The 13,638-nt window shown below is 41.1% G+C and overlaps 1 pseudogene; it reads right to left on the bottom strand.

Annotated features, from left to right (window-relative positions):
- The window catches only part of LOC114639835, a 21,585-nt pseudogene extending 9,338 nt beyond the window's left edge, over window positions 1-12,247 (bottom strand).
- Window positions 12,248-13,638: the final 1,391 nt, after the last annotated feature.

Raw genomic sequence — 13,638 nt, 5'->3', positions numbered from 1 at the left:
TGTGTGTGTGTGTGTGTGTGTGTGTGTGTGTGTGTGTGTGTGTGTGTAGGGGAGAGTGGCCATGGAGGCCAGAAGAAGGCATCCAATGCCCTAGAAAAGCAGTTATAGAAATTCCCTGCTATAGTTGAAGATGTTTTTAAAAGTTATATATTTCTGTGTGTTTGTCCAGGTCCCCATGGGGGCCAAAGATGGCAGTGGAAACCACAGAGCTAGAGTTACAGGCAGTTGTACATCTTTTACTATGAAGGCTATGATTATGTAGTCAGTAAATTCTTTCTCCCAATTAGTGTAAGTCCATGGACCTAAACTGAAACTGTACTATAAACCCACAATCAATGACTATCTTTAAAATCAATATTTATTTTGGATATATAAAATAAAACAAAGAGTCTGAGAATATACAGCTCAGTAGATGGAAGTATCAAAGCCCTGGTCCAGTCTCCAGGAGTGTATAAACAAGGCATGGTGATGTCTGTAATCTGGGTTACACTGGAAGATTGACCACAGAGAAGAGAGCCAGAGCTGGATAAATTCTGCTTCTCAGCAGTGGGGCGATCAGCAGCTCAAGGACTGAACACTGACAGCTTCCTAGAAGATCTTTTTATTGTTACACAGAAAGTACCTTTTGCAAGTCAATTTCTATACACCAAAATTTCTTATCTGATAGAGGCCTTATCTTGAAAGACCCATAACCTAAGAAGTTCTCAGCCATAGGGCACTTCCTGGTTTGCCAGGCATGTCTCCAGACTAAGTTATGCTAAGGTTCTAGAAATACTTCCAAAGAACACCATAAAATCTCAGATAACAATCACTGACAGAAGGCTACTTCAAAGCTGAGGTTCCATCATTTCAGATGCATACTAGATACAATGGTTCTGCTAAAACTCTGTTGCACATGCCTGTACTCACTGGAGTTAAAGGTCATTCTCAGACACATCATGAATGTGTGTCAGCCTGGGCTAAGTAGGACCTTGTGGCAAAAGAAGGAGGGGATATAGAAGAATTGAAGTTAGCTGATCACATGAAAGTGTTTCAAGTGAGTAAACAGGAAAGGTTTCAAAACACAAAGTACATGATCACTTTAACCAGTAAACATGGGGGTCCAGAATCATACTGCTACATATAAGCAACTATGTGTATGGGAAATAATCAAATAGGTAAGAACGGAAGGTTCCCTTTCCATTAGCTACTGATGCACATGAGTAGAATAAAGTCTGGAATTGGAATGCCATCAGTTTCAGCCATGATAGCAATGATGGCTTTAAATTAAAAAGTAAACACAAGTGGGAGGCTACAGAGATGGATCAATGGGTAAGAGAACTTATTGCACAAACATGAGAACCTGAGTTTGAATCCTCAGTTCCCATGTTAAAAGCCAGGTGGGCAGCACACATGGTAACCACAACACTGTGGATAGTTGGGTCTCCCTGACTTCCAGCCTAAATCCTAGGGTTAATTTAAAAAAAAAACCCTGTCTCCAGGAAATAAGGCAGAGAGGGATTGAGCAAGATACATTGCGCCTTCATCTCTTACCTGTACACACACCTAGGGACATGCACATGTGCATATACACCTGCACATGCATGTACTACCAAAAAAGATAAAAATCTTTAAGTGATTTTTATGGGATTTCAAGACAGAGTTTTTCTGTGTAGCTCTGACTTTCCTGGAATCTACGTTATAGACCAGACTGGCCTTGTACTCACAGAGATCCACCTACATCTGCCTCCCAAATGCTGGGTCTAAAGGGGTGCTTCACCACTGCCCAGCTATGAGTGATTTTGAAGTGCATGGAAAAATAAGAAGGACTAGTGCACTTGTACAAAGGGGCTTTCCCCAGAAGCTACTTACATATCACACAAAGGAAGAGTAAATCTTTAACATGTATTATGGTAGAGAACACATGTTCACCAGGGGCTCCCAGAGTGCTTGAGCAACAGTTGGGCACATGCCTCCTGACAGAATGATTAGACACAGATGTCTAGGAGGAACACTTAGACTGTGTGCTGGGAAACACACAAACAGCACCTATGCTCACCCAGATAACAGACCTCTGGAGATTTCCATCATAGCCAACCTTCATGTTAGGAACAAGCTTTTGCCCATGTGCTTCCAGAAAATATCATGGAGATAGGAGTCATTTCTATCTTTTGGCAACTTGACAGAGGTATTCCTCTGAGTGAACCACTGACTCCCCAAGAGCTTCCTTGTCTATTGACCAGGAAGGGCTGGCTTACCTTGATGAGACTCAATGTCTTTGGAATTATTATGAGCATTCATCATCAGCTAGAGAAGATCCACTCGGTGCTGGAAACAGAAAGAGAAGTTGCAAAAATTGAAGGTCAATGGTAAGGTCAGAGGTCAGAGATGGATCAGGAGTGCAGAAGCTTAATTCTCTCATTTCTGAGAACACGGTTCCCTTAAATTCACAACTGTGGCTAGGATTGTGTGAGTCCTCAAGGAACAAAAGCAGGAGTGGCTAAACCAGGAAGCATCAGGTTCCACATCAACCACTTTTACAGTCAATTACAATAGATAAAATTTTAAACAATCACTTTTATTCTTTGAAAATGTTTTTGAAGGAGAGGAAAATATTATTCCCCCTTTTTAATCATTTTTATTTGTTATTGGGGAGATTCATACATGCTCACAGTCAGACATGGTCATCTCCACCCCACTGTTTCCTCCATCCAATTCCTTCTATATCATCTGTAACATTTCTTCCCCCACAGTCCATGTCCCCTTTTTGATTACCCACTGAGTCCAACTAGTGATGCTCACACATGCATGGCTGTCAGGGCATCAACTGCCACATGAGGAACCAACCAGTGTCTACACACTCCCTCCACAACTGCAAATTGTTCCTCAGCAAAGGCGGAGTTTGGAGAAATCCTTTCCCATGTATACTGGAGTTTTGAAAGTCTTGATCTTGTTCAGGGGTTGTGCCAGGCCATTTTTTTTCTTTATTTCAATCCTTATGAGCAGTATACTAGTTTTCTTTTCTATTGCTAAGGGTTAATACCTGCCTTATTCTCAAACTTTTTTAAAATCTAACTTCTCTTCCTCCAGAAAATATAAATATTATTTCTCTATCTCTAAATCTAGCCTTCTCTTTCTACCATTAGCAAAGGGCTTATGTGTTCACAGCTCAACATGTTATCAAACTGTGAACCTCTCATGAAACAATCACATTTTACCTTTTGCTTAGAAACTTGGCAGTTTTCCTTCATTCTGTCGACAAATTTTTTGAAAAATGCTATTAAATCCTTTGGGAACACACAGATATTTAACATCTCATATATTGGCGTGAGGAATGGAAAGAGTACTGGAAAAGAAACAAAGTTCATTTTAATGAGTTTAATAAGTTTTAGATTTAACTCTGCACCTACAGAACTGCAAAAGAAAGAGACCATTGAGATGGCCCAATAGCTAAAGGTTCCTGCAGAGAAGACTGAAGACCTGAGTTTGACCCTTGGATCCCACTTGTGGAAGGAGAGAACTAACTGCTACAGTTGTCCTCTGATCTACACATGCCACACAAACACCAGGTCACACAGGCCAAAAAGTAACTGTCAGGGCTACACAGCGAAACCTGTCTAAAAAAAAAAAGCTCAGCTCAAATACAGGTGACTGAAACTCAGAAATAAAAATAATCATAAGCACAGGACATAGTGATATTTGCTTCATTTAATATTGTGCTAAATGAAAGAACCTCTCACAGAGATCACACAATCTATACTCCCATTGATGTGAAATACCCAGAATATTCAGATACAGAGGAAGTGAACTGGTGGTTGCTTAGTTCAAAGTTGCTTGGAGGTTACAACATCTCTAGAACAAAGTCCTTTATTATTGACATTAGTAATGGGCCAGGTGGGCCTTCAGTCAATGCTGATTTCCAACAGATCAAAGTACTGAAAATAAGAGTGCTGTTGAATGCTGAGCCCTAAATAGACCATCTATGTATGTACTCTCACACATCAAGGCTCAAGGAACATCATGAAAGAAGGTCTTAAAACAAAGTCAGAGACAGAAATTGGGGGCTGTGAAATGTCAGATCCCTGATATGGCATGGCCCTCTCCTGAACTGACCATCTGCATCAGACCAAGCCAACAATATTGGTCAGCATCGTAGTAGGCAGCACCAAGGTCAGAGAAAGGGACGGGAAATTGGAGGAAGATGTGTTTTGGCACCTAAATGATGTGGGAAGTTGGAGTTAGGTGTAAGTGTAGTCAAAATGATACCTGTATGATTTTGCAATCGTGGAGAGTTCTGAACTTACAGAGAACAAAATTTTTATATGTATAAATTTTTATTATATAAATGAAATAATTCTGAAATAAAACTAGGTGTTGGGGTACACACTGTAATCTCATCCCTCAGGATACAGAGGTAGAGGGATCACAAATTTCAAGGTCAATCTGGTATACACAGCAATTTCTAAGATAGCTAGAGAAACTAGTCCAAAAGGAAAAACAAAGTTCAAAAGCAGACATAACAGGCTACATGTCTTTGAATGTACTGAAAATACTGAACTGTGCATTTAAGTGATGAATTACATGACAAATGAACTATACACAACTATAGTCTTTCATTTGTGAAAAGTGAGGAAAAGAAGGACAGAACTGGCAATCATGGCCACAGACAAAAGCAACATATCACAAGGCAGAAGAACCATCTACCCACCTGCTGAGAAGAACAATGGATCAAAAATGTTAAGTCTTAAAACCTTCTTGGTTTTCTCCACAAAAGGATCCTTTGGGTTGTGGAGTGAATCAACATTCACTCCAAATGACGTGCTGGTGATCACATCTATGCTGTATACACCTAACACTCTGAGGAGAGAGAGGGGGTGGGAATTTAATACTTGTATTGGGGAGTGGAAAAGCATTTGTATTTTCCAGAGATGGGCAAACCCACCTCGTTATGGACCAAGATCTTTCCAGCCTCCCCACCATCTACCCTTACAAATATTTTACTCTCATGTTTCTTCCTTTTAAACTGTGTATAACGTCATCAGGTGTCTAAAGGGGTAAGGACAAACAGCTGGACCATATGAGCTGCACCCCAGGTGCCCTTCCTCTCCCAGAACAACAGTGATGGACCAGCACTCACTCTTTCACAGAAACAGGCTTGCCTTTCTCAGCCTCTTGCCTCAAGTACTTTACCAAAATATCTCCATACTGCTCAATGACAGAAAACATCTAAACAAAACAGAAAAGCATCAACAGTTAGTGTGGGGACTCCAGTCACACAGGCTGCAGTTAAAAGAATTTCACTCACCTCCTTGAGTTTTCCACTGGTGAACTCGGGTGACAACAAGGCTCTGTATCTCTTCCACTCCTCATCCTTAGATAAAGTGATGGATTTGCTCATAATCCCCACTGGGCCAAAATCCTAGAGTCAAAAAAAAAACCAACCTCAGTATTCCTCACAGCCTATGAGAAATCAAGTGCATGCTCATCAGCCACTTGTGATTTCAACCCTTTATATTCCAGGATCTTTTTAAATGTAAATTTCTCTGTGGTTGGAAAATAAGTTCTGGATGGCTGGGAGATAAGATCAAGACTTAGTCTGTCTCCAGAGCTGTGCAGATGTCATTTGGCTTGCAGAGAGAAAGTTTAACTTTGCAACAGACAAGTTTTCCAGCTCTGTATTTACAATGTGAGCAATGTGTAAAGGATGTCTGCATATACTGTTTGTCTGTATGTGTAACTGTATGTGTTTATGTGTGCATGTATGCCTGTACTGTCTTTCTGTATGGCGCTCTCTCTCTCTCTCTCTCTCTCTCTCTCTCTCTCTCTCTCTCTCTCCCTCTCTCTTTCTCTCTCTCTCTCTTAGTGTGTGTGTGTGTGTGTCTGTGTCTGTGTCTGTGTCTGTGTCTGTGTTTGTGTCTGTGTGTCTGTGTCTGTGTGTCTGTGTGAGTGTGTGTGTCTCTGTGTAAGTGTACACACGAATGCTGGTGCACATGCCCATGTGTGCTCATGTGGAGTCCATAGGTCAGGAATCTTTCTCTATACCTCTCTACAATATTTTTGAAACAAAGTTTCCCCTTGAATCTAGAAGGCACTGGTTTGGCTAAAGTAGCTAGCAAGGAAGCCCCTAGAAGGCAAATAGATGGAACTAGAAAATATCATCCTGAGTACAGTATCCCCGACTCAAAAAGACTCACAGGGGATGTACTCACTTATGAGTATATGTGAGCCATGAAGTATGGGGTAACCATGTTACAATCCGCAGACCCAAAGAAACTAATTAATATGGAGGGCCCAAGGAAGGAAGCATGACTTTTCACTCAAAAGAGGAAATTAATAGACATGGGAGGTGGATGGAGGGAGGGATCTTAATAGGAGAGGGGTTTAGGAGGGGAATGGGGATGAGGATTAGGTGTAGGGGGATTTGAGGGGGCTCAGAGAGATAACAGGAATCAGTGATGTGGGGGCATCTTTGTAACCTGGGATGGTGGAGGTTCTGAGAAGTCTTTGGGAGTAACCCTAGCTAAGACTCCTAATAGCTGGGGATATGGAGACTGAAGTGGCCACCTCCTGTAGCCAGGCAGGAATTCTAGAGAAGGGAGAGGCCACATAAATCCACACACAGAACCATTCACCCAAAAACTGTCTTGCTAAAAGATGTGCAGGGATAAAGATGAGTGAATGACCAACCACTGACTGACTAAACTTGAGACACATACAATGAGAGAAACTATAAAAGATACCTTGCTATGCTTTCAGACAGGGACCTAGCATAACTGACTGCTGAAAGGCTTCATCCAGGAGCAGATGGAAACAGATGCAGAGACACTCCGTAAACATCATCCACAACTTGGGGAGTTTTGTGGAAGAGTGGGATTCAGGAATGAGGAAGCCAGCAGGGTTAAGGACACCACCAGAAGCCCACAGAGTCAACTATCCAGGAACAGTGGGAACTCACAGAGACTAACCATCAACCAACATGATTACAGGGGTTGGTCTTAGGCTCTCTGCACATTTGTAACAGATGTGCAGTTTGGTCTTCATGTGGGTTCTCTGCAATTGGTGCTAGGGCTGTCTCTGACTCTGTTGCCTGTCATTGGATCTCCTCTCCCTAGCTGAACTGCCTGGTTGAGCTTCAGTGGGAGAGGATGCTTAGTCCTGATGCTGCTATATGTCACAGGGCAAGGTGGTACACAAGGGGGACTTCCCCTTCTCTGAGTAGAAGGGGATGGGGTTATGTGGAGAGGGATCAGTAAGCATGGGACTGGGAGAAAAGAAAGGAGGGGAGTTGTAATAAGGGTGTAAAGTGAAAAAGTAAACTAATTAATGAGACATGACTTACTGACTTACTGGCCGATTTGTGAAGACAGAAAAGCATTCCTTCACTAGCACATTCTTAATCGTCTCTGGGTCCATGATGGCAAACAGAGGCACTTGGCCATGATACAAACTGTGTGGGGAAAACAGCTGATGAACCAGGTTCTGAAGTGAGAGCCACACCCAGACTTTGATCCTAATGCTGCAGGACCCTCACTATGCTTATAGAATACACGGTCACAGGAGTTCCCAGTTTAGCTCACAGATTTTGATAACAGACACAATGGAGTCATTGTAAAATGATAGGTAATGTCATTCAAGACACAGTGAGTCAATCAAAAACAAAGTAGATCTGAAAGGCATCACACTTAGAAATAACGAGCTGACATTTTCCAAGTCTAGAACTGTATATGTGAGAGTTGCCTATACCATTTTCTATGATGCTCTACGCACTCACAGAAGACCCAAGTTTTGTAACTAACACCTACATAGTCTAGCTCACAATCACCTGTAACACCAGCTAAATGTATATTCAATAACTCTGGAGTACACAAAAGTCAGAGGCAGGCAGATCTCTGTGAGTTCAAGGCCAGCCTAGATTACAAAGTAAGTCCAGGACAACCAGTGCTACACACAGAGGAATCAGACTTAATAAAGAAAAATATTAAATCTTAAAAATACACAAAGGTAGAGGCAGCTCAGTAGAGGTAGATGTCAGCTCAGTCCCTGGAATCTATGTGGTAGAAAGAGAAAACTGATTGGCAGAAGCTGGCATCTGATGTACATTTTTACCAAAAAGTTTGGCAGGGGCTGAGGAGATCACACAACAGATAAAGGCACCTGTACCAAGACTGATAACCTCAGCTCAATCCCCTGGAAATAAAGAACTAACTTCCACATGTTATATTCTGACCTACAAATATGCACCAAGACACATGTCCCCCTTCCAAAAAAAATGGATTTAAAATAAAATATAAACAACAACAAAGTCTCTATATGCACAGAGGAAGGTTTTGTTTTAATGCTAAGCATGAGCCATTTACCAACCCCTTAGCTAAGTCATGCCCCCCACCCGTCCTGTCAAATGACATAATAAATTCAATGATGTAGCAAAGGAATATGGGCTTCTTTACTGACATGAGCCAGTGTGGCAAGAAGATGGAACAAGACATTGGGCAGAGAAGATAAGAGGGACCTGCGGCAATGCACTGCATCTCAGGAAAAGGACATCTCAGAGGAAAAAACAAATGAAAAGTGGACACTGGAAAAAACTTGAGGCCTGGAGGATACCAAGCCGTCCCACATTCTCAGAGGATGAGGGAGGGGCAGACTGTGTGATGGGCATGGGGGTGGGAGACGTAGTAACCAGATTGTAAAGTGAACAAATAAATAATTAATGGAATAAAAAGAACTTGAGTCCATGGAACATCGAAGCTTGTCAAAAAGCCACAGTGTGCAATGTTTTCATGTCATTAGACATTTGAAACCTGGTACTTAAAGACATGCAGTATCATCATTACACAGGGCTACAATTCAGGCTGGCCACATCCTTACACAAGTGGGATGCCTCCTCCTAAAAACAGTCAACTTGATAGAACTTTACAGAATACTCACCCCCATCTTCTTCCATACTATTGATAGCACTCCATGTCAATTTTCCATAAACCCTTAAAAGAGAAATAGCATGAAATCCATTATTGTCTTGTATGTACTGACCCTTCTATAGCCAGAACACCAAAACCCTCAGATCACATGAAGTCAGGTTTATTGTCTCTGATACAGGAAAGTTCTTATTCAGAAATGTTTGACATGTCAAAGAGCAGGAGGCATCAGTGGGAAAGTGCAGAATGAGAGAACAGGGTGTGTTACAACTTCCTGTGACTTCTGCATACTGACTCAAAGACATAGACATGTACATGGACAACACATACATGTACCATTCACACAATAATGATGATGATGATGATGATGATGATGATGATTAACACAATTGTTTTAAAGAATGTGCAAGGTAAGCACAGATCCTGTAAAAAGAAAATCCTGAGCAGACAGCAGCACAAGCTTTGTCACTCACCCTCTAGGTGTGAGCTTGAGAATATCTGTCTTGGGAACTGACCATGGGTCAAGTGTCAAAGCAGGTTCGTCACAAATGGTCCACCTAAACTTAGAGCCTACAGGACACATTATGTTCTTGTTACATAATTTTCTAGTTATTTTGTTTAAATTGCCTTGACCTTTAACAAACCTTTAAAAGAAAATAAAAACTGGATTACCTAGGTAAGTATCTAAGGTGATTTGACAACCATCATCCTGCCTCAGATATCTTTACTTGTGACTCAGACTCATGCATAAGTTTGCTGCCTTTAAAGGTAGGAAATAAATAAATAAATAAATAAATAAATAAATAAATAAATAAATAAAAATAAATCCTAAAATATGTCACTAGGCCTGGAGATGTGGCTCGGCAGCAGTTAAGAGCACTGGTTGACCTTTCAGAGGGTCCAAGTTCAATTCCCAAACCCCACTTCCTGCATCTCACCTCCATCTCTAACTCTAGCTCCAGAGAATCCACTGCCCTCTTCTCTCCTCAATAGCTACTGCACTCACATGTACAAACACACACCCATATACACAAATATAGATTAGTGTCCTAAAAGTTGGAAACCTCTTCAAGATTTTCTCCAAATAAATACATCAGTGCCTTCCCAGACACTACACTGAGCAAGAAACAACTCTTCCTTTATTGCTCACTAGGTCAGAATATCAGGTCATCAATATTAAGATCAAATGAGATCTGGCCTTCTTACTCAAGGTAAATTTCAATAAACTGACACTAGGGTGGGTGACATGACTCTGAATGAAAAGGAACTTGCCACCAAGCCTGACAACTTGTGCTCCATCCCTAGGACTAAGATGGTTGGAAGAGAAAACTGACTCCCACAAACTGTCCTCTTACCTACACATGTCTGCTGTAGCATATAAACACAATCACACAGAAATAAATAAATAAATGGGGGGTTGATGTTGACAATTTGATCTCTGGCAATGCTTCAGTGGGAAAAGCACCCTGTGAAAACCAGCATTTGGGTCCTCAGGATCTGTGTAAATCCCTGGCAGAAGGTAATAGAATCAACTTGTAAGAGTTAGAGAAAAAGGATCCCAAGAGCAAGCAATCTAGCTAAACTGGTAGTGTCAGAGAAAGCCAGGTCAAAGTGAGAGACTCTGCCTCAAAGGATGAAGTTCAGAGCAATCAGGAAGACACACAGCATCAACCTGTGGCCTTCAGATACACATATTTACATGCAAATGCTCCTGCACACACATATGGATATTTGCACACAAGAAAATGAATATATATTATATTATATTATATATTTATTATATTTATTATATTATATTATATTTATTATATTATATTATATATTTATTATATTATAAAAACACACACATATAGCTTTCACATATACACACATATGCCTTAGCACACACGTATGAGAACTCACACACATGCAAAGGCCTATGTAATTACTATAAAAATATACACACAAACAGATATTTTATTGAGTTTTAATATGGCAAAGAGACTCCCAGAAAACCCTTGGACAGAAAATTCTGGAACCATGAGTAAACACTGTATGAGAGCCTGACATCTCAGGGTTTATCCATAAGGAGCAGTTAATAGAACTAAGCCATTATTGAACACAAGCAGAAGCCATATAGAAATCTCAGTCAATGCTCACCTTGTAGTAATTCAACATAGTGCCAAAAAAGGCAGAGGTGTGGGACCAGGAATTCCCTGTTTCTTAAAAAGTTCATGTGTATGGGTCCCGTAACTATGAAGGAAAACAGAAAGACTTGTAGCCACACACACATACACACACACAAAGAGAGAGATGAGAGGAGATATGCATGACCATCATCAAAAACTGAAACAAATCAACAACTTGGCTGCCTCTCCAGTTTCCAGAGAGCTCTGAGAATGGTGAGAGGATCAGTGTGCTTGTCAGCTCATTGCTGGTATCCATGCCTACTGAGTTCTGGTGATCTAGGCATAACCAAAACTCAGTTGAGCCATACCTACCCTAAATCTTATCAGTAAACCTCAACAAGAGGGAATTAAAGAAGAGAGGGTGTTGGAGTGCCCAGCTGATATGCATAATTTTAGTACAAACTTTAAAAGTTAGTAAAACTGGGGCTACAGCTCAGAAAGTAAAGGGTTTGCCTAACAAATACAGGCTTGGCTTGATCCCCCATACTGCTAAAATATTAAAATGTAAAATGAACTCAGTCATTATTTCATTTTGGACTTTCAATATGAGGCACAGGCTGGTAATATTGAAAATTCTACTTGGTCTCCAGGGACTTCAGAACAAGAGAGAACTGACTCCCCAAATTGTCCTTTGACCTACATCTACGTGAACACACATACACTGTTATGCATGCTGCCACTAACCTCAATAAATTAAAAACATGAAAATTTTAACTGTGTTTACAAAAGTTAAATTCAAATTCTACTATCACTTTTTTAATTTAATTCCAATACCTCTGGAATGTGTCAGATTTGCTGGAGCTGTTAGTTACAAATGACTTTGAGCGACATGTGAATGTTGGGGTTTCACACCTGAGCCCTCTAAAACAGCAGCCAGTGCCCTTAACCATTGAGCCATCATCTCTCCAACTCCTGCTTCTAATATCTTTTTTGATTTTTCAATAATAACAGAATAGAGGTCTGAGTATCACCCCAATCCTGAGAAACTGTGTGGGTCACTCACCAGTAGAGGAGCACCAGGATGGTTGCCAGGAGGACCCAGGTTTCCAATGACAGAGCTGAAAATAGGTCCATCCCTTCTTGTCTGTCAACAATTTGCTCTTCTGTTTTCTCCCTCCAGCTGTGTGTGTGACCCTCTGTAGGGTTTCCCTTCTGCCGACTCTCCTGCAATGTGGCCAACCTGCAGTACTTATATGCTGGAAAGATGAGTGGCAACAGGAATACAGCCAGTAGATGAATCACCTCTGTCTCACCTGGACTTTGGCACCCTCCTCCCTGAGACAACTCATAAAGGTCATCCACAGCATATTTTGAGCTCTTTTGAGCTAACATTATGTGTGACATCAACAAACAAGAGTGCCTTATGGGTAAGACAAAGGTTCTTGGGTTCTTGGTTTTAATCAGAAATTCAAGCAAATTCAACAAGATGAAATTCCCTCTCAACAAGGCTGGCTTCATTCAAAAATACATGAAATAAGTAAAAAAAATATGCCATCTGCACATCTTTACAGAATGTCTTTGTCCTTCACCGAAAATTTCTGGACCTGCCAAGGACCTGTAATTTGCATGTGATATCTGCAAACCAAGCATGAGTGCTCCAGAAGAGCAGCAAACCTGCTTAACTCCTGAGGCATCTCTCCAGCACAATGAAGAATGTTTGTTTGTTTTTGTTTATTTGTTTAAAAAATGAAAAAAGTATTAAACTAGGAGTGTTGATAAGGATCCATTAGTGGAGAAACATCCAGACTAGTGGTTACAAATTTCTGGCTTCTTCCCCAACACCACATGTTGGGATACACTTGTGCAATCCCTATACTCAGGGAGCAGAGGCAAAGAGATTAGAAATTTAAAGACAAAGTTCAAAGCTACATAGAGTGTTTGAGACCAGCCTAGGGTATGTGAGAACACGTTGCAAAAAAAATCTTTTATAACTATCCACCAAAATTCAACACCTGCCATCCCTTGACTATGGTGCCAGAGAGAAAGAGATAGGCCCTGCCAATCACTGCTATCTATTAACAGAGGAAGGAATTGTACTGAGTTGTGAACCCACTGGGAACAGGCTTTAATGGATGGTTCAAAGTCCACATGGCACTATATAAAGTCTTCAGGACAGAAAACAAGTCATGAATATATGAGGGATATTTGCAGGGAAGAACTGAGGCTGGCAGGGGTGCAGTAAGAGAGGGGGAAATTTAACCAGAGGGTACACACACACACACACACACACACACACAGAGAGAGAGAGAGAGAGACAGACAGACAGACAGACAGACAGAGACAGAGATAGAGAGATAGAGAGAAAGAAAAACAGAGAGACCGAGACAGACAGACAGACAGACAGACACAGACTCAGACACAGACACACAGAGAGACACAGCACAGAAAGGGAGACAGACACACAGAGAGAGGGAGACAGAGACAGAGACAGAGGGAGATAAGGGGGAGAGATTTAATTTAAAAACAGCTATTGAAATGCAGACAATAGTCAAACATCCTCAAAGAATCCTGTGGAAGAATGGGGGATAGGATTGAATAAGTGAGGGGTGTCATGGACACCACAAGAAAACTAACAG

Source organism: Grammomys surdaster, unplaced genomic scaffold (assembly GCF_004785775.1).
Source record: "Grammomys surdaster isolate TR1022 unplaced genomic scaffold, NIH_TR_1.0 125753, whole genome shotgun sequence".
Lineage (NCBI taxonomy): Eukaryota > Metazoa > Chordata > Mammalia > Rodentia > Muridae > Grammomys > Grammomys surdaster.
This window is presented reverse-complemented; position numbering and strand designations above follow the sequence as displayed.